The sequence below is a fragment of the Eulemur rufifrons genome, chromosome 7, assembly GCF_041146395.1.
Source record: "Eulemur rufifrons isolate Redbay chromosome 7, OSU_ERuf_1, whole genome shotgun sequence".
In the NCBI taxonomy this organism is placed as follows: domain Eukaryota; kingdom Metazoa; phylum Chordata; class Mammalia; order Primates; family Lemuridae; genus Eulemur; species Eulemur rufifrons.
The window spans coordinates 260779038-260806897 of record NC_090989.1 but is presented as its reverse complement, the minus strand read 5'-3'; the positions used below and the strand labels follow the sequence as shown (position 1 = coordinate 260806897).

The window sequence follows — 27860 nt, the reverse complement described above, 5'->3', positions numbered from 1 at the left end:
TTAACATGCCTACAAAGTCTGTCCTTCATGATCCATCCCCTATCATTTCTTTTTCTTTTTTTTTACTTATAATATTCTCTTAAGAATGTATTATAAACCAGTTTCATAGGCCACAAGGAAATAAAAGGACTATATACAGCCTTACAGGAAACATGCAGGGAGCTGAGGGGGGCCAAGATGAGTCTAGGGCCTTGGTGGGCGAATTCCTGGGGGCAGGGGGCCCTTGAGTCTGTGGGGAGGAGGCCACATCCCTGGAGGGGGCATGCCCATTGGAGTCCCTCATCCCGGGGGGCGGGGGGGGGAAGCCCCATTGACAGGCCTCATACCAGGAGGTGGGCCCCTCATGCCTGGAAGGAGTGCTCCACGGCCCATAGGTGGGGGAGGACCCCCACGGCCAGGTGGGTACTGGGTCCAGGCCCCTGCAGTACTGGCTGGGGCAGCAGCTGCAGCCGCTGCCACAGTGCCTCTTCCTTGTGGGGTCATCACTTGTTGGGATGGCCCATCAACGCCACGGACTGGCCCAGCAAGTCGCACAGGGGCCTTGGGCATGGGAACGCCAGCTGGGATTCCTCTGCCAGCAGCTGGTGATCTCTGGGTCCCCAGCAGCGCCAGCAAGTGGCACTGGGGCAATACCACCATCTTTAGGAGGAGGTGCCCTTACTGTCATTGAGATCAGGTTCTCCCCTCATAGCAACACCAAACTGAGGACTCACTTCTTTTCCTTTTCTGCTTGTTTGGAGTTCTTTGGCTTGATCTTTCTGAACTCATTATAGTCACAACAGATCAAATTCATTTGCTTGTGGGAAGCCTTGAGAGCGCCAATGAAGATCCGGCCGTCTCTCGGGAGGCACCTCATCCTGTCGTCCATGCGCTGCAGCAGCTTGCCGCCCTTGCCCTCGGTCACGGTGGCGGCTCTGATGCCCGCCGGCTTGCCTCGCAGAGGCCCAGTCACCCACCAGCCGCGGAATTCCCACCCCCGCTGCCACAAATGCAGCCGCGGGTAAAATGCCGTCGGCTGGAAAGCTACTTCCGGTCCCAGCACAGAGCCCTTCCGCCGTCATTTCTTGTCACGACTGCTGGCATCGCTTGGATACCACAGTGGTCTCCACATAGCAGCATGATTTCTTTGACATCTGGACTTCAACAAATGTGGTCCCTCGGCTTGGAATCCTTTTCCCGGTGCCTCCCACGCCACCATCTAGGTCTTAGTTTGGATACCGCTTACTCCAGAAGGCATTTCTCTGATCGTGCAGGCTGAGTGAAGTGCCCGTTGTGTGAATTCCCGTGTGACCCTGGTCTTCTCTCTTACCACATTGAACTGCAAGTGTCTGCCTGCCACACTAAATCATAAGCTCTCTGAGGGCAAGGACTATGCTATCTTGTTTGTTCTTGTATACCCAGTATTTACAAGTGTGCCAAGCACAGGTAAGGTTCTTGGTGAATAAACGAATGATTAACTGAGATTTGGTGTTATTATAGGTTGAACTGTAGACGTGTTGAAGTCTTGACCCTTAGTACCTGTGGATGTGACCTCATTTGGAAATAGGGTTTTTGCGAATGCAATGAGCTTAAGATAAGGTCATACTAGATTAGAGTGGGCTCTAAATCCGATGACCGGTATCTTTGTACGATGAAGGAAATTTGGACACAGACACACTAAGAAGAGAACAGATACCTGGGGGAGAAGGACAAAGGATCATCTCCCAGCACCTTCAGAGATAGCATGCCCCTGCTCTGAAACCTTGATTTTGGACTTCTGGTTTCCAGGACTATAAGAGAATAAATTCCTGTCATTTTAAGCCACCAAGCTTGTGGTATTTTGTTACAGCAGCCAGAGGAAACTAATCTGGGTGGTATGATGTGCCATGAATATTGCAGTCATAAGGGTGCAGGTTTCTTTAGGGAGGTGTCACACTTCACTTGGCTAGATCTCCTGCACAGTCTTGAGAAATACACCTTGACAGTCATCACTCGTGGGCTCTTTTAACATAATTGTTGGAAGATATGTAGCCATAGCTTTCTTAAAATAGCAGTAAATTGCAGTAGCATCTTTTTTCTTTAAAAAGTGATACACATTGGCTGAGATAAATTTATATTCTCATCTAGAAAAGTAGGTGAGGGGATGCAAAGTGAAGTATGGAAGAATTATGTTACAATTTGACAACAGAGCAGGGTGAGGACCTCAGTCTTTAGAGAAAAAGAAAACATTGGGTTTGACAGATATCACCATAATTAAATATTATTGGTTTGTAAGGAGGCCGAGGGACTGGATAGCTCAATACTTCCAAAAATCACCTCAATTCTATGAGCTATCTCCACTTGGCTTTCTAACAGACATTTCAAATCAAACTTGTGCCAAACTGAACTTCTGATCGTCACTGCAGCCCCCTCCCCTCCCACCTGCATCCCTCCTTCAAACCTGCTTCACTCAAAGCCGTCTTCATTTCAGTGCATGGCAGCTCCTTCCAGCTGCTCAAGGCCCAGACCTTGAACTCATCCTTGACTCTCTTTCACACCTCGCATCCAATCTGTCAGACATTCTGTGAGCTCCATGTTCAAAATACTTTTAGAATCTAACCGTTTTGCACTCTGTTGTTATTTCACTGGTCATAGCTATCATTGTCTTTCACCTGGGGTACAGAAATAGTCTCCTAATAGGTCTCCTCCATTGCCCTCCTCCTTTTTCCTTCTTCCACTTTATTCTCAACACAATCTTCTGCTTCAGCCATGGCTCCTAAAGTCTGCTAAGGGCTCCCCAATTTACTCAGAGCAACATCTAGGGCCCTCATCACAGCCTTCAAGGCCGTTACTCCTTCAGTTACCTCTCTGATCTTATCTCTTATCACTTTCCTTTTTGGTTACTCCATTCTAGCCATGCTGGCCTTGCCACTCCTTGAACATGTCAGACATGTCTCTGCCTCAAGGCCTTTGCACTGGCTGTTCCCTTTTCCTCCTTCTTCCAGATTTCTTCCCCCAGAAACCTGATATCAGCTTGATCATCCTCTCATCCTTTGAATCTTTTCTTAAATGTTACTGTCTCAGTGAGGCCTACCAGGACCACTATTTTTAATTCTGCTCCCTACCCTGCTGTCTTTGCTAATCCTTTTTGCCCTGTTCTATTTCTTTCCTGATAGTACCTCTCACCTTCTAACATACTATAATTTATTTATTGTATCTACTTTTATTAGAAAGCTTTTAGCAAAGGGTCTTGCCCAGAGTAGATTTTTAAGAAAGGTTAATTCTTGTTTTTGTCAGAGATCATGACTTAAAAAAATCTTTTAATTATATTTGCTTTGCAAAAGGTAGAATGTACTTAAATACCATGTTTTAAAAATTACATTTATTGAGGTGAGATTCACACTTTAAAGTGAACAGCTCAGTAGCATTTAGTACATTCACAGTGTTATGCAGCATCTATTCTGGGTCATATGTTTATACATTGTGTAGATACTTCCAAAATATATTTGAATCAGTTGTATTATTTAAATATGGTCTTCCAACTATTTCTTTTGTTCCTCAAGTTTAAAGACAAAAAATGAAACCACAGGGACAAAATAGATTGTCTGACCTCTAACTATTTTGCGGAAGTGAAATCTCAAACCAGGCAGCATAGATATGGAGTTAAAAATAAATCCCTCTATGTTTATAGGTCTTAAAAAAACAAACCAACTCTCTGTGAATTCAATGGTTTTGTTAATTGTTTCAAGATGTTCGGTGTTTTAAAGTGTGTTGTAAAAACCCAACATGATGACAAAACAAAACTCATTAGCTAGTACTTCCCTGTTGGGATTTTGCTTAATAATATAAAATGTAAAAAGTTCATGGTAAGGCAATCTTACAGCTGCAAATTTAAACTCAGTATAATCAGAAAAGGGGAGAAAACAGACATAATATTGATACATCCTTGCTTTGCTGAGCTAGATCTGGGAACAATATATCTCACTAGCTTCATTCTGTCCTTGTCCCTTCAGAGTGCTATAAAGTTAATTCAAGAAAATTTCTGGAAGGATACAAAAAAAATTGTTAACAGGTTTTTTTCCCCCTCTAGAGAGTGGCTCTAGGAGGAAGACATTTTATAATTACACAACATACCTCTTTGTACTGTTAGAATATGGCAGCTCCAGGTTCTCACTGTTAGAAGGAAACTTACCAAAGGGAAATACTGGCTAAGGGTCTAGGGGTCAAACTTCTCAGTCCCTTGAGTCCCTCTCAGATACCCCCATTCCAATAACTAGAACCCCAGTCCTTTTCCCTAAAAGCATTTGTGTTGGGGGACTTAACACACTGTCTATAGGTAGAAAGGGCTTTATAATAAGGTTGCATATTTTTATGTTTAATTTGTATTAAGCATAAATTTGTATTAAAATAAAAACTCAGACTGTCTTATCTTTACTATTTTGAACTAGAAGAAATCATTCAGCTCATTTTAGAGCAGTGGACATGTTGCCCCAGATAGAATCTATATACCTATTCTATGGTTTAAATGTATCCCCTCCAAAATTCAGGTGTTGAAACATAAAGGCCAATGTGATGGTATGAAGAGGTAGGACATTTTAGAGGTGATTAAGTCATAAGGGCTACTCCGTTCATGAATGGGATTAAGACCCTTATAAAAGAGGTTTCACACAGCATTGGGCTTGCTTGCCCTTCCACCTTCTGCCATGTGAGGACTCAGTGTTCTTCCCCTTGGACTATGAAGCAATAAGGTGCCATCTTGAAAGCAGAGAGCAGTCCTCACCAGACAGCCTAACCTGCCAGTGCCTTGATCTTGGACTTCCCAGCCTCCAGAACTGTAAGAAAATAAATTTCTGTTCTTTATAAATTACCCAGTGTTAGGCATTTTGTTATAGCAGCACAAAACAGACTAAGATAATCTATCTTTATCTATATCTGTTTCTATTTCAGTTTCTATATCTTTATCTATGCCTCTATTTCTCTATATCTCTCTGTCATCTATCTAATCTCCCTCTCCTTCTAGGAAGTAGAGATTTAGACAAGAGTGTTTTGAAGACTATGGTTTCAAATGTGGCTTCCTGCTCCTGAGGGAGGGATGCCATTTGTTGTTGTTTGCAGGCCTTTTTTACCCTGCTTTGATTTTTTCGTTGCCCATAAAAGATTTTTCTGATGGTACTCAGTCCAATCATTAAGGACTTTGGTGGGGAAGGGAAGAAAGAATAAACCTTCAGGTGTGAAACGATGGAAGGGATATAGGGAGAAAGAAAGAAGAGCCATTGGCCCACAGTCAGAAAAGTGAGTCAAGAGTGGGGCCATTGCCTGAATAATCTGGACAAGTGAGTTGAGAGGATGTCTGTGATGAGCCTTGTCTTTGTGCCCTGGAGTCATATTGGATCGGAAACTCTGCCAGCTGACTGTGCAGCTTTCACAGGATTGAAAACCTTCTGATTGGGCTTCTGAAGATCAAGTGCCAAAAAGTGAAAACTTTCCATGATAATGACCAATCTATTCAAGCCAACTGAAGTTGGACAGATGGTTTGCTATGTCTGAAGTAGAAGTCACCATTCCACTAAGCCTCAGTGCCTGGTCCTATCCCTGGAACTGGAAGGCACCTGTTGTTTGCTGAGTGGATGAATATGTTAGTGAATGGCTGGAGTTGAAGGCAGGATCCAAGTCTGATTTATTTTGATTCATCTTTGTAACACTCATAGCACCTGATATACTGTTTTGGTTTTTTTTTGTATATAGTAGGTGCTCAGTAAGTGTTAACAGAATAACCCTTGTTCCAAGCATTGTGATTTTTTTAATGGCAGAATTAATAAATAGCACAGTGGTTTCCAAAGTAGAATGCACAAGACAATCCACTGGGGTATGAAAAAAATATTATGACCTCTATATGTGTTTATCTAAAAACTAAGAAAAATTGTGTTATGAATATATAACACATAGGTCCAATGTCAAGTGTAGTTCACACGTACTCTGAGGGAATAGTGAGGCATCCACAACACAGAGGGCTCCGTCAAGTTGTCTTTTTCTGGGTGTTGGCTGTCAGCATACCGTGATTTATAGCAGTTTACGTGGGTCTGTGTGGATTCTGAGAACAGTATATTATCTAGTTTGAACCAAAGCAACCCTCACAAAATGAACAAAAAGCTTAAAAAGATATCTATAAAGAAATTGTGAATTTAAGACAATACCTGAAATAGAAGCACAAGGAAACAAAGAGAAAATGGCAAAACAAACACTGCTACTCCTGTGATGAGCTATTTGTCAGCCACATTAAGAAATAAAACAATGATGGTCTAGTCAGATCTGACAAGAAGTGGCCCAAAAAGTGAGATATTTTCCTGGAGCCTGTTTGAACTATGGATTTAAGTCTAAAAGCATTGACAGTGACCATTTCCCCAAAGTGTATCTCGTGCTAGATTTTTATGCATGAAATTATCATGATCATCATGACATTTAGAAGCAAAGCATCAGAGTATGAAGGCAAATCGCTACAGCTTTTTAACAGTGATGTTTTAGTCAGGCAATGCTCAATTTCACTGAACATAATTTCACTAATTTATGGTTTGTGCTTAGGAATAGAGATTAAAAAGCTACATACTATTAGGGAAACACTTGTTCTTCTGTCATGGTAAAAAAAACTGGCTGAAATAATAAGCAAAAATGTGTTCCTTTGTCAGCAAGTATAATTGGAAGATGCATAGAAAATATTGCTGAATATCTGGAGAAATAAACATTAGGATAGATTTGACATTGTGGGAGGTTTCTGATATGATTGGGTTGGATGAAAGTATAGATGTTTCTAACTTTTCTCAGGTTATGATATTTGCTAGATTCTTTTTATTTATTTAATTTTTAGAGACAGAGTCTCACTTTGTCTCCCCAGGCTGAAGTACAGTGGCCTGATCATAGCCCATTGTAACTTTGAACTCCTAGGCTCAAGGAATCCTCTCACCACAGCCTCCTGAGTAGTCTGCACCACCATGCCCAGCTGATTTTTAATTTTTATTTTTTTTGTAGAGATGGGGTGTCACTGTGTTGCTCAGGCTGGTCTTGAACTTGCGGCCTCATTCGATCCTCCTTCTTTGGCCTCCCAAAGTTCTGGGATTATAATCATGAGCCATTGAGCCACCACACACGGCCCCCAAACTTTATGATGATCTATAGCAGGAGTTGGCAAACTTTTTTTGTAAAGAGGAAGATACTTAATATTTTAGGCTTTTCAGGCCATATGGTCTCTATTACAATTCAATTCCCCATTGTGGGGTGAAAGCAACCAAAGACAATATATAAATCAATGAGTGTGATTGTGTCTCAATAAAACTTTATTTATAAAACAGGGGTGGAATGAATGTGATGCAAGGGCCATAGTTTGCTGACCCCTGCTTTATAATAAGATGGGGTAGCCATGAACACAGAGGTTCATTGTTTATCTTGTGTCAAAGCACGTAAAAAAGTTGTTGAAGTTAAAGACAAATCTGCAATTTATTGATCTTGTATGTGATGACAAGTGGTTGTCAATAGTATGTTACCTAGCAGATAAATTAAAAGAAAAATAGTGCAGATTATAAAGCTTGTTTCTTCAAGGTAAAAGTGACATTTTGTAGTGAGAAACAAATTGCTTTTTAAAAGAAACCCAGAGGGCACTTTTGAAAATGGCTCTTGGGGAATGTCTTTATTGTAATATTGTTTAGTTGTGAAAATCATATATGTTTGTCTCTTCCATGCTTAAATCACTTGGAAAAAGAATTTTCTAATATGTTTAATAATCTCCCAAAGAATTTTAGTGAGTTCTGAATCTAATTGTTAAAAATATAAATATGCAATCCTGTCTAATTTGTTTGCAGGAATAATTTTTTGGCATCAGGAATGATGGAAATTTATTGGCCACACTTCAGCAAAAACCTTTGTATAAATGGTGGATAGGATTAACGAATGGGCATTATGATTTAGTAAGTGCAGCCAAGTGACACACTTCTTTTCATTTGGCTTCATTTGGAACTTCCATGTGAATTTCTTTTTCCAGCTATGGCAACCATTTGAATTAAGTGCTGGTATAAACTGAGCTTACATGCAGGCCTTCAAATTGCTATGGCACAAAATATTAAACCAAGATTTAAAAAATAATAATGAAGCATATTCAGACACATTGCTTAAAGGTTTTTCTTTTGTTCTATAAATTGATAAAATAAATATTATTTAAAGATTTTATTTCTTACTTTTCTTGCTTTTAAATGTCTCTCTTATGTAAGTTTTAACATGTAAAGTAGCACTTGTACATTACATAAATAAATAAATAAATATGCACACATTGGAGTCTGTATGCTAAACTTTTTTTTAAATTCATGGTGATATATTATCCAAAGAGTTCAGAAACTATTGTTTGGGATAGGGAGTCAGTGTGCATAGCAGTAACTTGGTGGGCTTTGGAGCCACACAGATCAGCTGCAATTAATAATAGTAATTACCATTTAATGTCATTCCAAGGGTTAGGCATCATGTCAGATATGTTTCAGAAATTATCTCATTTTATCCTGTCCAAAACCATACGTGGGAAGGATGACATGGCTAGATTTCTTTTTTTCTCTGCACCCAGCATATTTCCCAAGATGCATTGTGGCAGACTAGGTCTTCGGCTTGTGTGAGCCCCTTGGCCCTCAAATTCTCTTCCACTCTAAAACTGCTACTCTAAAATTGGGCTTTAGTCTCCTAGGCTCTAAAAGGCATTTAAGGGGATTTTGTGTCACCCATTGAACAAAAGGAAAAACCCATAAAATCACCTCTTAACGTATCATTTTAGTCAACTCTCAATTCAGTGGGGGTATTGGCAAGTAAGGATGAAATGGCAGGTCAGAAAAATTTAAAGCCACAGTTAAAACAATATCATAGTCAACTCTCCATTATTTGGAGATGGTTAATATAATTATAGTGTTGGCTAGACCTGGGAGGGGTTCATTTTTCCAGTGAGACTGGGCTTTTGGAGTGGGCCAGACCAAGTCCATACATCCAGGAAGGCTCAGAAGGCAGCTGGACCCTTCTCATCCTGCCCCTTGTTGGAGTAGAGAAGCTGGTAATCTGAAATCATTATTTGCTGCCTAATCACCAATGCTGCAGGCTGGGGAGCCCTGCCCCTCTTAGACCTCTGCTGTACCTTGACCACCATGATGCACCCTGAATAATAGTGTGGACTGAATATTACCATTTTATAGATGAGAAAACTGAAGCTCAGAGAATTAGGTAACTTGTGTACTGACAGAAAGCTGGTGTCAAGAGTTGGGGTTGGGAGCCAGGTCTGGCTTATTCCAAAGCCTCCCCTACCATTTAACTTGTGAAGTCAGGTTCTTCGTATTGTGGCAGAGATATTTTTGGATGGAGGCTCTTCCTTCTTGACTCTCAAAACATATTATATCAGCAGATGCCAATTCTGCTTATTCCAAATCATACTCCTGTGCTTCTCCTTTTCTAAGAATTTGAGAGTCGTAAGGGACTTTGAAAATCATCCATTCCAATGCTCTAATTTGCAATGAATAAAATTAATACCCAGAAAGAGGAGCTTCCCCTAGATCCCCATGGTAATTAGTGATGGCCATAAACCCGCTCTATGTGAACTTTTGAACTCTTCACATATTGGGAAAATAGATTCCAGAATATAAATGTACGTGATTCAGCTTCAGTTTTCAAACATCCATAATTGAACACCAGAGTTATAATTTTCTTAAAAAAAATAGGCTGAAGCATGGTTTTCCACCAAACTTGGTTGAAACTTTAAGCTTGTTTGGAGCAGCAGTTATAATGTACTAATCCTGGGTTTGTTCTTGTTCTTGTTTGCCTTGACTTGAAAAGATGAGCCATGTGACTCCCAAGAGTTTGAAAGCTCTTCTGATGCTTTCAATAATACTGCATGTAGAGCATCTATTTTAGGAATTTTTCTGGTCACGAGGCAGTGAATAACCATCACTAAACCCTTTCCTATTTCTATCTGAGATTGAATTTCTAATAAACTCTGATTAGTTTGTTTTTTTTTTAGCTTGCACCTGAGCCTGTAGAGTTACACCAGGCCTCTAACTTGCCCCCTCCCCCCGTTTTTTTTTGAGACAGAGTCTCACTCTGTTGCCCAGGCTAGAGTGCTGTGGTGTCAGCCTAGCTCACAGCAACCTCAAACTCCTGGTCTCAAGTGATCCTCCTGCCTCAGCCTCCCGAGTAGCTGGGACTACAAGCATGCGTCACCATGCCTAGCTAATTTTTTCTATATATTTTTAGTTGTCCAGTTAATTTCTTTCTATTTTTTAGTAGAGACAGGGTCTCGCTCTTGCTCAGGCTGGTCTTGAACTCTTGACCTCTAGCCATCCTCCCGACTCGGCCTCCCAGAGTGCTAGGATTACAGGCATGAGCCGCCATGCCCAGCCTAACTTGCCCTTTCTTCTTGTTATATATAATGAGTAAATTTACTTAAGAGCAGCTAAAAGCAGAAATGTTTTTTGTTGCTTTCATTCATTTATTCCAACACAAATATATAGAGTACCTATCATATGCTATGTGCTGTGCTCATCCTTGCCCTTGAGATATTTGTAATCTAATAGAGGAAATAGATTTATAAAGACATATGGTAATTGAAAGGACCCATGATGACTGTTGTCATAGAAGTGTATGGGCACCGGGAAGCTTCTATTTGTCCAGAGGAGTGGGGAAGACACTGGAGGAAGTGACATTGATCTGGGTATTAAAGGATGAATAGGAATCCCTCAGGTAGGGAAGAGGGGAAGGTTTTTTCAGAGGAAAGAGCAGCACAAACAAAGGTAGAGGGGAGTGGATCTCCATTGGCTCATAAATTCTCTGGCTGGTAATGTAAATGTGAATGACTGTTATTTAAACAGATTGAGGCTCATGAAGACTGATTTCAAGCTTTTAAAATCCATTTTTAAAAATTAATTTTTAAAGCTAAGTTATAATTATTGTTTGGCTTTGCTGGCTATCATTTATTGCATGTCTATTACGTGCTCTTAACTGTGTTAGGTGCTTTAAATATTTAATCCTCATGACAATTCTATGATGTAGCTACTGAAGAGGCAACTGAACATTACTGAGCTTAAATGCTTTGCCAAGGTCTCAAAGCTCATAAGAGGCCAAGCAAGACTTTCGTTCATCAAACATACTTGCACTCATTGAAGTCATTTATTTTTTAACTGAAATAATTGTCTCTCCTATAAAGTATAAAACAGATCTTTAAGAATGATTTATTAAAGGAAATTTAAATTATTATATAGGAGTATCTAATAACAGCTCATCTAGCCTTGATGTATAGATCAAGAAAGTTGCCTAGAGAGGTTAGGTGACCTGCCCATCACACAGCCAGTTAGGGTAGCAGCTCATACTTGCTCCTCTGCTTCTGTTGACACTGGATGGCAATTATGCACCTGGGAGATATAAAAATGAATAAGAAATAGTCCTTGCAGAAAAGCTCAATAACTTTCCCAGGGTCACAAGCTCATGAGAAGTATAGCTGGCATGGTAGTCTTGTAGTCCGTGCTCTTAACTTTGCTCTTACAGAGGAGTGGAGATGGGGGTGGGATGGGCCGCCTCACTTTAATTCTGTCATTATTTCCTTAAAAACCTACTAAAGAAATTTCTTAAAAATATTTAGTGTCTTTATGTTCCCCATCTGTAGTCACATTTGCCTAACATGTGACCATTTATAAAGTACATGAATAAGCTTGACTGTCATGGCACTTCATAACCCAGGAGGTACAGGCAGGGCAGGTTTTGTCATGTTTATTTACAGATGAGGACCTAGGCTAAAGGAGTTGTTTAGCTTTATGTAGCTCTATGCAGAGATGAGATTAGAATCCATACGAAAGCTAGTAATCACTGTCCTCAAGATATTTATATTATAGACAGAGGCAAAATCATGTTCTCAAATGAAAGGCAAAACACGATGTGTTTTCTAGGAGGTACAGGGCAGGATGTTTGGAGGTATAGAGGAGCAGTAAATCATGTCCCACTGGCTTTCTGTTAGAGGGGAATATGAGTTGACTTATAAATATGGAAGAGATATGGTCAGGTGGGAATAGTGAGCCGGGCATTCCTTGGGAAGCGTGAGCAGACACCTGGGATGTGAGCTTCTGTTTCCTCCTCCACTCCTGGCAGCTGGTTCATTCATCACTGTATTTGCAGACTCTGCCTGTCCAGGCCAGTCTGAACAAGAGGCGGGCAGCTTGGCTTACCCTTTTTCAGATCTGAAAGTTTTCATAATGTTCCTGGGCTCCCATGAAACTTCTGAAGCCATGACCCTTTTGCTTTGGTTTGTGCTGTCCTGGTTATCTGACCACCCTGTATCTACAAGCCACTTGCATTGTTGTCTGATATCTGTGACCTTGCTGTTTCATGAACACATACATGGATGATGTTTCCTTGCACCACCAGCAGACATTGTCCACCGTCCATTCAGGTGACCCTATGTAGTTATTTACTCGGGTAGCTCTGAGCTGCAGCCCACCTTCCAGATCTGTCTGCTCAAAACACTTCAAGTGCTTGATTTCATCTGGCTGAGAGCATGGCAGGGAGAGGGAACTTCATAGTGGCTGTCGTACTAGACACACTTTCTGGACTGCAAGCTCTCAGAGTAGAGCTATGTCTTACTGCTTTCTGAGTTCTCCTATTAACCCAGTGTGAGGAATATAAAGGAACTCACTATGCACGAAATAGTGAAAGGAACAGTAGGACATAATGCTAGAAGAGTAGGTAAAGGGTACACAAGAATTGTTTCAGATGTGTCCCAGAGGACAATTTTCAGATAGCAGAGGCCTTCTTCACAACTGAGATTGGCAGATTCACTAATGGGAAAGAAGGAAACTAATAAAGAAGAGAAATGAATTAACTTTATTGATAGCCCTTTACTTGGTAAGGTTTTATCTGTTATTTATTTTGACCCTGGACATTATAGACCAAGAACTGAGACCCAAATATGTTAACTGGTTTCTTTAAAATTATGCAGTGAGCTAGTGGTAGTGCCAAGATTTGGACTGAGCCTGTCTGATTTTACAAGTTTTTGTTCCCATCAGCTAGAGTAAAAAAACACCATAATTTATGGGTTTCAAATAGAGTAGTCAGAATGGTTTTGCCTAAGTAGTGGGAAAAATGGTCCAGCTCAACAAAGATTTAGAAGCAAAACACAAAAGGGGTCAAACTATTTCCAAGTAATTTAATGGCATTCCTGAATAAAGCTCAAGAATATTTATAGAACTACAAAAATATCCATTGTTCAACAAGGTATAATTCACAATATCTGGCATCTAATCAAAATTTATCAAGCATGCAAAGAAGCAGGAAAATAAATATTACCCATAAGGAGGAGAAAAATTGGCCAATCAAAACTGACACAGAATGACACAGATGATAATAGTATTCATAGACAAGGATATTGAAAGGATATTACATTATAATTGCTTAAGAAGCTAGGTAAAAAAATTGATCATATTAAATGGAGACATTGAAGATGTAAAGAATACTCAAATGTAACTTCTAGAGATGAAAATTATGATAACTGAAATAAAAACACATTGTATGAAATTAATAGCAGATTAGACATTGCTTAAGAATAGATTAGTGTACTCAAAGGTAGAGCAGTACAAAATATCCAAAATGAAACACACAGAGGGAAAAAAAAGACTGTAAAAAATCTATTACCCACCCCCCTACCACAGAACATCAGTAAACTGTGAGACAAATTTAAACACATATAATTGAAGTCCCCAAAGGAGAGAAGTGCCAAAGTGTGTCTGGTATTTCAACATACTGAGTCCAAGGAGACTGAAGAAAAAATATTTAAAGAAATAATTGCTAGAATATTTCCAAAGTTGAGGAAATTTATGAACCAAGAATTACAAGAATCTCAAAGAACCTGAAGAAAACTATAGCAAGGCATAGCATAATTAAAATTACTTAAAACCGGTAACAAAGAGAAAAATCTTAAAAACAGCCAGAGAAAAAGATACATTATGTACAGAGGAACAAAGGTAAAAAGACAATAGACTTATAGTAGGAAATAATGCAGGCAAGAAAACAGAGGAGCAACATCTTTAAAGAGCTAAAAGGAAAAGTAAAACCATTAACCTAGAAAATACACTCAGTGAAAATATCTTGCAAAAGCAATATAAAGACCTTTAAAGATGTGCAAATGCTGAAAAAATTCATCATTAGCAGACCTGCACTACAATAAATGTTTTAAAAAGCCCTTCAGGCACTAAGTAAATGATAACCATATGGAAATCTGGATCTATACAAAGGAATGGAGAGCACTAGAAATGGGAAAATATAAAAGATATTTATTCTTATTATTTAAATCATTTAAAAAGATAATTTACTATGTAAAGAAAAAATCCATTGCATTTTAGGATTTAAAATATAACTAAAAGTATAATATATAACCATAGCAGCACAAAGTTCAGGAAGAGAGAAATGGAAGTATATTGTTTTAAGTTTCTTATATGCAAACCAATATAATATCACTTGAAGGTAGACTGTGATAAATTATAGGTGTGCACTATAAATTGTAAGATAACCATTAAAATAATGCAGCAAGATTTATAGCTAATAAGCCAACAAAAGAGATACAATGGAATCATTTTAAAAAAAATCAATGAATCCAAATGAAGGCAGAAAAAGGAAAAAGCAAGCAAAGCACTAATGAGACAAATAGAAAGCAAATAGCAAGATGGTAGTTTAAAACCCTACCATAGCAATAATAGCATTAAATGTAAAGGGCCTAAACACCCAAATTAGAAGACTGAGTTTGTCGGATTGGATAAAACAGCCAATCCCAACTATATGCTATCTATAAGAAGCCCACTTTCAATATGAAGGAATACATATTTTAAAAGTAAGAAGATGGAAAAAGATATGCCATTTTACACTATCAAAAAAGCTGAAGTGGCTAACTTAATGTCAAACAATGTAGGTTTTAGAGAAAAGAGTATTACCAGGGATAAGGAGGATCATTTCATAGTACAACAATAAAAAGGACATAGTAACCCTAAAAGTTTATACACCTTAACAGAGCTGCTCTGGGTACCCCTGGGAACCTCAGCCCTAGTTGGTGTCCTAGAGGGATTCCTGTCCTGGATCCCCAGGTCTCCTGGGAAGTCCCCGACCAAGGAAAATGAGGAGCATAACTGTTTCTGAACTCATTTTCATTAGGTGTTCCCTTCACCATAGTGCAGTGAGGGTCTCAGAAGGATCAGTTCTCTGCACTTCCCTCAGCTCCTGGATCCTATCTGAGTGTAAACCTTCTGGGCTCTCCTCAGGGCAAGACTGAAGGGGCCTTGGTGATTGATACCAGCTTTCCCAGGACACTAGCTTGGCCTTAATGAAAACATCTTAGTGTTACTCCATTGCATTTAGGATAAAGACAAAATTCCTTAACCTAATTTACAAGGCCGTTCATGATCTCCCATTAACAGGCACACGTAAAAAACTTAATAAATATTTGTTGAATAAACAAATATATGAAAACATTCAAATAGAAAGAAGAAATACAGGCTGGTCTTTGCTCACCTATCCCGTTCATCTCTCACTGGGTCCATCTCCCCCTGGCATGTTGTATTCTAGCCATACTCAACCTTTCCAATTTCTTAAAACCTCTATGCTTTCTTTAGTCTGGCCTCACACATGCCATTTTCTCTTCTTGAAACACTCTTTCTTGCTTCTTCACCCTTAACAAACACACATACTCCCTACCTTCCACTTCCTACCCACACATACTTGCTTGAATAATTCCCACTTATTCTTCAGGATTCAGCTTAAAAGACATATCCCTTAGATAGATTTTCCTACCCCCTTAGAGGAGCTGGTCCTCCTATGAGCTTCCATCATTCCCTGTACTTTCCATTTGTAACACTTATCATTTTGTGTTGTAGTCATTTAATTGTCTATCTTGCCTGTTCGATTGAAGCACAGAGGCTCAATAAATTGCTTTTTAAAAATTAACGAGGCCGGGCGTGGTAGCTCATGCCTGTAATCCTAGCACTCTGGGAGGCCAAGGCGGGTGGATTGTTTGGGCTCAGGAGTTCGAGACCAGCCTGAGCAAGAGCGAGACCCCGTCTCTACTAAAAATAGAAAGAAATTATCTGGCCAACTATAATATATATATAGAAAAAATTAGCCGGGCATGGTGGCACATGCCTGTAGTCCCAGCTACTCGGGAAGCTGAGGCAATAGGATGGCTTAAGCCCAGGAGTTTGAGGTTGCTGTGAGCTAGGCTGACGCCACGGCACTCACTCTAGCCCGGGCAACAAAGCGAGACTCTGTCTCAAAAAAAAAAAAAAAAAAAAAAAAATTAATGAAAGCTTCTACACACAGAAAGAAACCAAGGCTGCCCCACCCATATGGGCAGGATGCTCCATTTGGGCAGAGAGAAAGAAGGAGGAGCTGAGTCCTGACCTGGAGCCTGGTGTGAGGTTGCTGGGGAGGGGTATTTTTGTGTGTGGCCTCAGGTGGTTCCTTTCCAATGACTCAGCCTTTTCAGGGAATGTGAGGAGAGGGGCTGTCATACTAAAATGGGCCACCTGCCTTGGAGAGGACTAATAAAATGTCCCTTCAAGGTCTGGCTGTCCAAGGTCTGGCTGAAGGAGTTGGACCCCATGTCTCCCCACTGTGTGACAACTTTAGAGGGTCTGTGAGGGTAGGAAGGTGCACTATGAGCCAACTCCAGCAGTTTCAAAATGGCATTTGCCACACCATCAGAAAAGCATCCATGGCCACTAAAGTAGGTTCATGAAGAAAAAATAGTTTCCAATACAGTAACAGGCAAAGGAAACTTCTAGAAGCCAAATTATTTATGCTCATTGCCTTTCCTTTCTAACTTAAAGGCATTCCATTGAAGAGAACTTCCAGAAGATGTGAGGAAAAATTTTGGAAAAAAGGGGTTAAGAAGGCAATTGTGGTTTGGAATTTTGCTGACCCAGGTGTCACGCTGACACCGTTTCAGTGGAGGCAGCATTTCCTTGACCCAGAAATTTCTCTCTGGCCATGATGGTCTGACCTCCTTGCTCTGCCCTTCTTCCAGCCCACAGGAATTCCAGAAGTGGTCTGCTTTCCCCTGATCAGCCCATCTCCCTGGCCTCTATGGTAAGCTAGGAAACCTTATTTTAAGCAAAATATGTATTCCTGAAAAATTATGGATAAGTCAAAATATTTTTGAAAAGCTATCAGAAAAACTTCTTTCTGCAAAGTGAAACTTGTTTGTACAGAATTATGCCCTAATTGATCTGTTTATGATTCTAACTTTTCTTATGCATGGCTTACTTAAAGCTAAAAAGATAATTTCCACAATTTTCAACATCACCCCCCTTAACACATGATAGATTTCCATTTAGAAATATCTTCACTAAGAGGTTGCAGGTTCTCTAATAGTAATAACATACTTTCCTGAATATCCTGTCTTTGGACCCTACCACAGCCCCATGAGGCAGGAAGGGAACAGAGACTCAGAGGGATAAAGTGATGTGCCCATGACTCAGAAATGCTACAAGAGGTTTTTGTGACTTTTTAAATTTAGAAGCAATATAAATTAAATAAATTTATTTTTTGCCTGGATTGAGGGGCTTGCTGTCTGCAGGTACGCAAAGGTCATATTTCTTCCTCCATTTATTAGAAGAAATGACTTTGTTCACATCATTAAAGGAAGTACGATATAATAGCAAGTGCATTGAACTTGGAATCCAGAACCCTAAAGTCAAATCTCAGCCCTTACTGTGATTTTGGGCAAGTCACTTAAAGATGAGGGGAGAAGAAGAAAAATACCATTAACTGTGTACTTGCCAGGTGCCCAGTGGTGAATTATCCATTATCTCATTTAATTCTCTTTTATGAACTAGGTATCATTATTCTCATTTTACTTTAATTATAAAAACTAAACGATAGTCCTGGAAATTTTTTTTTTCAAGCAGAACAGAAGTGAAAATTAGAAGGCTTTTATACCCCAAATGTGGTATGACCACAATAGTTTCTTGGATAATCTTCCAGGAGTGTTCCATGCTTAAAGTATTTTGGAGAGGGTCTCAGGGAGAGAGAAATGATTGAAGCTTGAAAATTGCTGGAGAGAAGTGGGCACATTTGTATAGGGAACCCAGGGACCTTTGGGGGAAACAAAGGATTCAGAACTTTCCTATCTAAGAATTAAAATTATAAAAGCTGTTGGGCTGCACCTGATAGGTAGAGAAGGGCATTGACACTCCTAGGATAAAATTCAGTAGTCAAAAGAGAAAGAGATGGACCACTGGGCTGAAGGTGGCAGGTAATGATGGGTTTGAGTCTATGAGCCAGATTCTTCCATTTGCCCCTTTCCCACCCTGATCTCAGCTCCAAGGGCCTGACCTGTATATAACACCTCAGTGGACTTCCTTGCCTTCTAGCTTCTGCTTGATTTTGGAAAATGAAAAGGTCCAGCAGGAAATCAGAGGAGGGGATGGGAGGGAAATCTGGATATTTATTTTTCTTTTTCACTCCCTGCAGTGTTACCTGTGGAGGGCTATATCTCTAGACTGAAGGACACTGTTCCTCTCAAAGTGGACTTCCCTACATGACTGTCTCTATTAAGATTCCTTCCTCTCATCTTTATGGTCATTCTGCTTAATAGTCTGTGGTTACTCCACTATCCCTTGTGGGTCCTCTACATCCATTTCTTGTAAATACTCACTTATTAAGAACTCAAGGCCAGGCGCGGTGGCTCATGCCTGTAATCCTAGCACTCTGGGAGGCCAAGGCGGGAGGATCGTTCAAGGTCAAGAGTTCAAGACCAGCCTGAGCAAGAGCGAGACCCTGTCTCTACTAAAAATAGAAAGAAATTAAAATATATATAGAAAAAATTAGCTGGGCATGGTGGCGCATGCCTGTAGTCCCAGCTACTCAGGAGGCTGAGGCAGAAGGATTGCTTGAGCCCAGGAGTTTGAGGTTGCTGTGAGCTAGGCTGACACCACGGCACTCTAGTCCGGGCAACAGAACGAGACTCTGTCTTAAAAAAAAAAAAAAAAAAAAAAGGAACTCAAATTATTCTAATTTGAAAGTACCATCTATTTTCTGTTGTGATCCTGATTGACACAGTCAGTTTGGCAGCAGACTCTAGAACCTGTCCCAACCTACCCATCTTGGATGCAGGTTTAAATCCTAGAGAAATGGCTGGAGGACTGTTTTGAAGGCCTTGTAACATTGGAAGCATAAGGCAATTTTGCCATGGAGCAACCTCCTCCAAATATGATGCAGAGAGAAGAATCATCCTCTCTTGCTTTTGAGGAACAGTGTCTTCTGGGCAAAAATTCCACCAGCCATGCTGGCAGCAATTGGAAGCAAAAGCTCAGGCCCAGCCACATGACTTCAGATTTGCCAGGCAACAAGAGTATGTGCAATCACATACCTACTATCTATTGATGCTTATTAAACATTTCCAAAACAAAGTAGCTTAAAACAGCCATTTTATTACCTCTCATTGTTCTGTGGAATTGTTCTGGGCTCAGCAGGAAGGTTCTTGCTTGTGATCCATCATGCAGTTGCAGTTAGGTGGTGGTCGGAGCTGGAGTTATCTGAAGGCTTGAGTGAGATGGATGTCCACCTGGCTTTTTCATTCTCATGTCCAGCAAATTGGTGCTGGCTATTGAATAGGAACAAAGCTGGAACTGTCAATCAGGGGGGCTTGATTTTCTTACACAGGGCATATTCACATGGGTAGCTTGGACTTCCTTATAGCATGGCAGTCGCAGAGTTGTTGAATTCTAACATGAAAGTTGGCTTCCCTCAAAATGCATTTTCCAAGGGAGCTAGATGAAGTTGCATCATTTCTTGCAACCTAGCCTTGGAAGACATGCAGTATCATTTCGGCCCTATCTATTGGTCAGAAGTTAGTTCTAGGCCTGCCCAGATTTAAGGGAGGAGAGTGAATATCCAGAGCCATGGATTATTGGGAGGCTATCTTTGGGGACTAACTACTGTAAGCTCCAGGAGTAGTTATTCTAGCACCTGTGGTGGAAGCAGCAAGGATTAGAGGAATCTGTATGGAATGTCATGGCTTCTCCTGTAAACAAGACTATATAGCCTTGAGAGCAAACAGAACTGGCTCTTCATTTCATCCACATACCTGCAGGCTAGGGTCCCCTTGGAAAATCAGGAAAGGGACTGGACTAGGAATCTTCCAAATCTGGGAGGTTAAGTGTCCTACTTTGTGACACATTGCATTAGGGAGGCAAATGTACCCAAGTTTCATATAAATGAGCAAACTAAGGCTTAGCGGGATTAAATAAGTGATGATATCAAGATTCAAACTAGGTCTGGCTGCTACCAAATACTCTTACCACTAAGCCAGGGGTAGATTACTTAAAATGTCTATGGGGGCCAGACAAGTTCAATAAACACATCAAGCTAGAGTAAGACAACTGTCAAGAAGCAGCTTATATTGCAGCCAAGCTGAACACCTGCCTTAAAAAAGCTGCCTTTTAACACACTTGTAGAAAACAACAAACTAAAACAAAATTCAGCCTGAAGGCAGTGATGTAGGTGGCATAAATGCTGCTTGCAGACGGTGGAGATGTGTTTGTGTCTTTTCTTCCTATGATTGGGGCCTAGAATTTACAAAGAGTGCTGTTTTTCGCCACTTTCTTATGGAGTAGTGGTGTAAGTTCTCTGCTCAAAGGCGGTCAATTTATAAACTCTGTACTAAAAGCTACTGCTACTTTCCAAAATATATTAGTTCATTTAATCTTCACATAGCCTTGTAAGTCAGGTATTACTGTCTCTACTTCACCCATAAGGAACTGATTGCAGAGAGGTTGTACAGTTTATGCACGATCACAATGTTAGAGCCAGAATTCAATGCCAGGTATACATGTTCCAAAGTCCTTTTTTTTTTCTATTCCAAACACTGTCTTCATTACTTAACCTCTCTTCTTTGTTTGCAAAATGAGGATAATAGTACTTGCTCTGCCTACCTGAAAAGGAGATTGTGAAGACTAAACAAAAATGGATACTAAACCATGTGTTGAAGACTCTTGTCATTTGTAAAGTGCTGAACACCAACATGCTGTTGTGTTATTTTAATTTATTTAACAAAAATATATTGAGAACTTACTAAGGGTCTTGTACTCTTCCATGTGCTGGAATACCACAGTGAATAAATCTGATGAAACATCCTGCATTGTACGGAGCTGACATTCTATTGAAGCATCCAGACAATAAACTAAATAAATATGTAAATCACATAACATTTTAGAAAGTGATAAATACCAAAGAGAAAAATCAAGCAAGAAGGAAGATTGAGAGCAGTGAGGGGAAGGCGGTCTCATAAATAAAGTGGTCAGGGAAGGCCTTTGTACAAGGAGGTGGCAAAGTATACTCCACGGGTCAAATCTGGCTGTGGCTTGTCTTCTTAAGGCCACAAACTAAGAACATTTTCCCCCCTATTTTAAAGGATTGTAAAATAAACAAAAAAGAATATATGACAGAAACCATATGTAGCCTGCAAATCTTAACACATTTACTATCTGACCCTTTACAGAGAAAGTTTGCAGCCTTGGCCCACCTTTCATGCCATTGCTTTGGCAACCAGCTTTACACAGGTGTAACCTGACAGCATCTGGCTTCATTGCACTGAACATCTCTTGCTTTCTTCCCCTTTCCTCCACACCGCCATGGAAGTCCGCCTGGTGCTCACATACACGCAACCTGGAGGTATGAAATATTTTAACACCCTATAGGGCAACTGTTGACAATGGAGAATTGGAGCTGATGGATAAGTGTCCCCTGCCCCCATTTCTTTCTCTTGGGCAGATAATTCTGTGTTACAATCTATGTGCCTCCTCAGAAGGTTCAGTTGCTCAAAATGGTGGCCAACTTGATAACATGTTGGCTTTTCCTCTTTCTTTGGTTCTTTTCCTCCAGTTCCTCACTCTTGTTCCCTGCGCTCATGTTACAGGCTCTGTTTTTGAGGAGGAGCCCAGGCTAAGACAATTGGTACCAGGAATGACCCTAGAAAGCTGACTTTGAGGCTGGACTCTGTTTCGTTTGCCAATCACCCCATTGCTAGTGGTAGGTATGGTGGTGGTGACCCTGGCATGCTGGGCATCACACTGCTAAGATTCTCACTGGTGGTGGATTAGGATGGGGTGCAGGTGGAGGGTGAAACATGGGGTTATGAGCTAGCTAAGGCACCCAAATGGTATAAGAATAATAGGATTTTTTTCCTATTATAAGCATTGTGAAGTTGGCTGACGTTTATTACCATCTTTGGAAACCATGGAGGAGGTAAATGACAGACTCTGGTCAGACAGCAATCATTTCAAGGTGTGTTAAGAAAGTCAAAAGGGACCGGGTGCGGTGGCTCATGCCTATAATCCTAGCACTCTGGGAGGCCAAGGTGGGAGGATTGCTTGAGCCCAGGAATTCAAGAACAGCCTGAGCAAGACTGAGACCCCGTCTCTACTAAAAACAGAAAGAAATTAGCCAAACAACTAAAAATAGAAAAAATCAACCGGGCATGGTGGCGCATGCCTGTAGTTCCAGCTACTTGGGAGGCTGAGGCAGGAGGATCGCTTGGCCTAGGAGTTTGAGGTTGCTGTGAGCTTGGCTGATGACACAGAACTCTAGCCCAGGCAAGAGAGTGAGACTCTGTCTAAAAAAAAAGAAAGTCAAAAGGACTCTGGCACCTTTAAGGAGAACCTCAACTCCTGCAGTCTCAGGGCAGACAGTGCTTAAAATAAGACCCAGGATTTAAGAGTGGCAGAGCTACACAGACGACAACATAAAGCCTCACCACGTTCACGCAAAGTCAAGGCCCTGTTAGGAAAGGAGTAGGAACCAACACCTGGATGGGGACGTTTCGGGGGGGCATGAGCCTAAGAATCTGCATCTCTAGATTCCTCTGAACCCTGAAGGTGGCAGAATCAGGCCCTTCATCTTTGTTAGAGGAGATCAATTGCCCCTTGACTGCAACCCTGCAAAAAATCTCTCCTTAGGCAAGTTCCTTCCGAGATGATATTTGTGCTCTTTAAGATCTGCTCTTGCCTGCCTTCATTGCCCTCACTCTGGTAACTAGGGACAAGTTGCACCAGAGCCTGAGTGAAAAAAATATAGTCCACCTCCATGAGGAAATAATGCACATACAAAAGAATTGTAGGAGCTGGTTAACTGGAGCTAGGACAACATGTATGGAATGGGTCTTGGGGAATGTTGAATTGGGAGAGGTGGAATATCAGGGTTTTGAGGGGTGGAATTTATGACTATGGGAGCGCTATCTCATGACTTGGCAGTTAGCTCTGGCAAGGATGCCTAGAGCTGGCCCTTCTACACCACTGGTATGGCTGCTTAATGAAGATGGGATATAGCAAAGGAGGTGGGGAAGCTGGAACTTCCTTGGCAAGGAATTGAGGAAGGGGACAGAAGTTTCAGGGAGGTGGGCAAGGTAGAATGGATTTATTATGTGAGAACTGCCTGTGACTATGTTCTCTAGCAGGACCCAGACGGACACCTGTATCACTAAGGTATTACAAGGGGGTCACTGGCATTGTTGAAAAGCTGAATGGCGGGGGTCTTTCATGGCCTGAGGTTAAAATGGGACATGCTGCCGTGGACTGGGATCCCTAGAATCAGCGGGGATGACGGGACTCCAGAATGTCAGAGGCCAGGTGGGTGTACTTAACTGCAAAGCAGATGTATTAATAGTAACCTTAATGCACAGCAAGGCAGGAGAAGCATCCAGGGGCCTTGGCCTGCAGGGATCTGTGGGTGTGGCCAGTAAACCATTATGTTGCTAGGGGAAAGACAGATAAACAGCGCCTATGGTGTTGTTTGATTTCCATAGCTAGAAAAAACAATTGAGAGCTGGGGAGCCGAAGACTCACACTAGTTGTCAACTGGAAAATGTTCTCTCTCACTCAGTTTCCAGATTAGGCCAGAACCCACTGAACAGGGAAGAACACTTCAATGCCACTGTAAGTATATATGATAAATGTTTCACCTGTCCATCCCAAAGGCACCATGGGACCATTTGCCGGAGTTGCTATGCACTGAAGGAAAGGTGAAGAGCCAGACCTTTCAAGAGTTTTTAGATGGAGGATTTGAGCTGGCTCTGGTACCAGGAGACCTGACTTGTCATCTAAGTCCCCTGGTTGGAGAGTCTGAGGTGAGAGGCCTGAAAAAGACCAGACAGGCTGATATCTGGGGGAGACCCTTCTGGGCGGAGGAAGCATCCCTTGCAGAGGGCCGAGCGGAGAGTGTATCTGGCATGTTTGAGCAGCAATCAGAAGGCCAGTGTGGCTGGGGCAGAGCGGGCTTGTCAGGGAGAAGCAGGAGATGAAGGGAGGAATGGAAAGGGACTTGAAAGTGACTGCAAGAACTTTAATTTGTCGTCTGTGTGAAATGAGAAGCCATTAAAATGTTTTGAGTAGCAAAGTAACCTGACCTGAGCAATATTTTTAAAGGATCACTTTCGCTGTCATATTGAAAATAGACTCTAGGGAAGATGTTGGTTCTGGCCAGTGTGGTAGCAGTGAAAGCGGTGGGGAGCGGTTGAATTCTAGGTAGAACCTGAGCCAGCTGGATTTGCTGATGGTTGGGTATGAATTGTTAGAGAAAGAGAGGCTGACTATATTCTCCACCTGAGAAGTGGAAGATTGAGGTGTTATTAATTGGGACAGGAAGGACTGTGGGAGGAGAAGGTTTAGAGAATCAACCCATGTGAGGAGTCATTATTTTTCATTTATTCATTCTTTCAAGTCATCAAATATCAAGTGAGTAGCTACTATATACCAGGCACTGTGCTTGGCTCTGCAAATTAAATGGTGAATAATAAAAATATAGCTCAGTCCCCCTAGGCACTCATAGTCTAGTAAATTAGATGTTCATAACTCAGTGTTATAAATGCTATGATGATTAGACGAAGGGCCCCTAAGATCAGAATGAAGAAGGAGGAGAAAGAGAAAAAGGAGGAAGAGAGGAGAAAGAAAAATTTCCTGATACTGAGCCTCTACTATGTAGCTGGATATTAGCTGCTATATCCCATTTAGTTTCATTTAGTCTTCTCTGTACCTCTGTGAGGTAGGTATTGTAAGGTGTAGTGGTGGAGTTTAATGGATCAAGGTGACATTGTCTGAAATTTTATAAGAATCACGTCTTACTTCTATAATTTAAAGAAAATATCTAGGCTTATGCCAAAAGCCTAGTGCAGATTCCTGTGATATAGGCAAAGCAAGGCCTCTGAAGTCTTTTTTTCCCTCTCCCTAAATTCAAACCCAAATTTTAGAATGTCATCACTCCCTGAGCAGATACGTGGCAGGAAATCAAAGAATGAGTGCAAGTCGGCTGTGCCTCCTTCCACGGCAGGGAATACCCGGCTCCTCTGACGACTCTCACCCCAGGAAAGGAGGAGCCGAGTGAAGAATCACAAATCCACACAGGCTTCAAACCCGGAGTCCCCACCACTAGCAAAAAGACACTGTCACTGTATACAATTCAGATTAGTATTCAGCCCTCCTGGGAGAGGAAGGAGGTAAATGGGCAGCAGAGCAGAGAATCTCTTCTTCCTCCAAAGGTAGGATTGTTAGAGCAGGAGACTAGGAGACAGGGCCGAGACCTGATGCAGGGGCCTGAAGATTGGGTGCAGCTGTTAAAGTAAACAACCCTCAAGCAGAAGCTAACCAGAGAGGCTGATAACTGCAGGCAAGAACTGGCTTTGGCTTGTCAGCTATCTCTGTCACCTAACATGAACGCTGGCTCATTATAATATCATTTACATTGTGGTGTTAAAATTTCTCTGCCCTTGAAATCACCCTGACAGTTCCAAGACAACCATATAAAGTATGAAAATGGGAAGGAACCCAATTCTTGGAATTACTACCCAAATTTTCAGTAAAAGCCAACCCATTAGCATTGACTATTTCTCCCCTCAATTAATAAGACTTCAAAAGACCAAAAGCCACTTCCTCCCAGGCCAGCTGCTCATTTGCCCTCTGAGAGTGTACTTTCACTTCTATAAAAAAAGCCGTTGCTTGTTTTGCTTAGGCAGTGCGACCTGAAATTCTTTTCCTGCCAATCACCAAAGACTTGGGGAAAAAAACCTCCATTCAGAGGCTGGTAACAGGATTACCTCCCTTTTCTAGATGAGAGGTTTAATAACTCATCCCAGCTCAGCTAGCTGGCAGAGCTGAACGCAGGTTTGACTGTTACTGCTCTGCAGAACCAATGTCTGTGGGCTTTGAAAAGGGAACCTATGACCAAATGGAGAGGAAAAAAAGTGTATGTTAGCTCTAAGTCTGCTTTTAAAGTTCTAGAGGGCACAGAAGTTCCCAGGAGAGCAAGGAGTGCCTGGGCAAATGTAGTATATGGTCATGTGGCTGAGCAGGGCATGAAAAGATTGGGCTTACAAGATTTCAGCTTATTCTGAGAAGAGCTCAGGTCAAGAAAACCACTTAGATTGGCTAAAGGTTACCCAGATTTCTGACTCTGCTAAAACGTCCCCCATGTGATTCTTCCTGGGTTTCAATTTGTTATTTTTTTTAATAACGATTTTAAAAAATAGTAAAATAACTTTATTTTTGACTATAAAAGGAATGCATGCTCATTATAACAAATCATAAAATAGTAAAAAATTATAGAGAATTTAAAAATCTGTAATTCCATCATTTAAAGATATCATAATAAATTAATTGGTACATATCCTTCCAGATTTTAAAAATATATCTATGTTTGCGAATGTGACATCATGCTCCCTCCCCTGCTTTCTGGTACATTCCAAGTTTCAGGGAACTTAGGAAGGTCTTGGGCAATGCAACTCCAGAAAGATCAAATCAGACCCACCACAAGGCCCTCTTTTTCCTTTTGCCTCCCTCACCTGTAGGGCCTGCGGTAGCCCCATGGCGAGTCTTGCAAGTTTAGAATGAAGGTTTTGAGCCTATTGAGAAGTTGGAGAACAATTGAGTTGAAAAGAGACACCAACTCTGGAATCCCTAGGCCTGTGAACTCTGTTTGGTTTAAAATACAGAACTTGGAACTCACAGTAAAGTTGTGATCATTCTTCTGGTTTCCATGTGTGCTCTCAGTGCACTAAAGCAGAAGTTAGCAAACTTTTTCTATAAAGGGTCAGATAGTAAATGTTTTAGGCTTTCTGGATTATACTGTCTCTGTTGCAACTACTCAACTGCCACTGTGGCACAAAAGCAGCCACAGACAATCCGTAAATGAACGGGCATGACAGTGTTCCAGTAAAACTTTATTTACAAAAACAGATGGGAAGCTGGATTTGGCTAGAAGACCACAGTTTGCTGAGCCTTGCACTAGCTGAAGATGAACATTTGGGAAGAAACTGCAGCATCTTCCCTTGGCTACCAAAGGCAGAACACTACCCCACCCCCACATACACACACACACACACACACACACACGTGTACATTTGAGACAGTACCATAGATTCAATTTTAAAAATTGTGTTAAAATATATACAAAATAAAATTTACCACTTTAACTATTTTTAAGTGCACAGTTCAGTGGTATTAAGTACGTTCACATTGTTATGCAACCATCACCACCATTAATCTCCAGAAACCTTATTCATCTTGCAAAACTGAAACTCTATACCCATTAAATAATAACTCCCAATTCCTCCCACCTCCAGCCCCTGGCAACCACCATTCTGCTTTCTGTCTCTATGAATTTGACTACTCTAGGTACCTCATATAAGTGGAATCACATAATATTTGCCCTTTTTTGATTGGCTTATTTTTTCATTTAGCATAATGTCTTCAAGGGTCATCTATATTACACCATGTGTCAGACTATAAATTCAGTTTTATAAAATTTTAAAACTTAACAATACTTCCTACAGATTTTGCCATATCTTCACAAACTTGTAGTAAATACCACTTTTAAAG

At 41.0% G+C, this 27860-nt stretch overlaps 1 pseudogene; it reads right to left on the bottom strand.

Moving 5' to 3' along the window:
• Positions 1–183: 183 nt before the first annotated feature.
• On the bottom strand, positions 184–26848 carry LOC138385989 (small nuclear ribonucleoprotein-associated protein B'-like; annotated as a pseudogene).
• Between the last annotated feature and the right edge of the window lie 1012 nt (positions 26849–27860).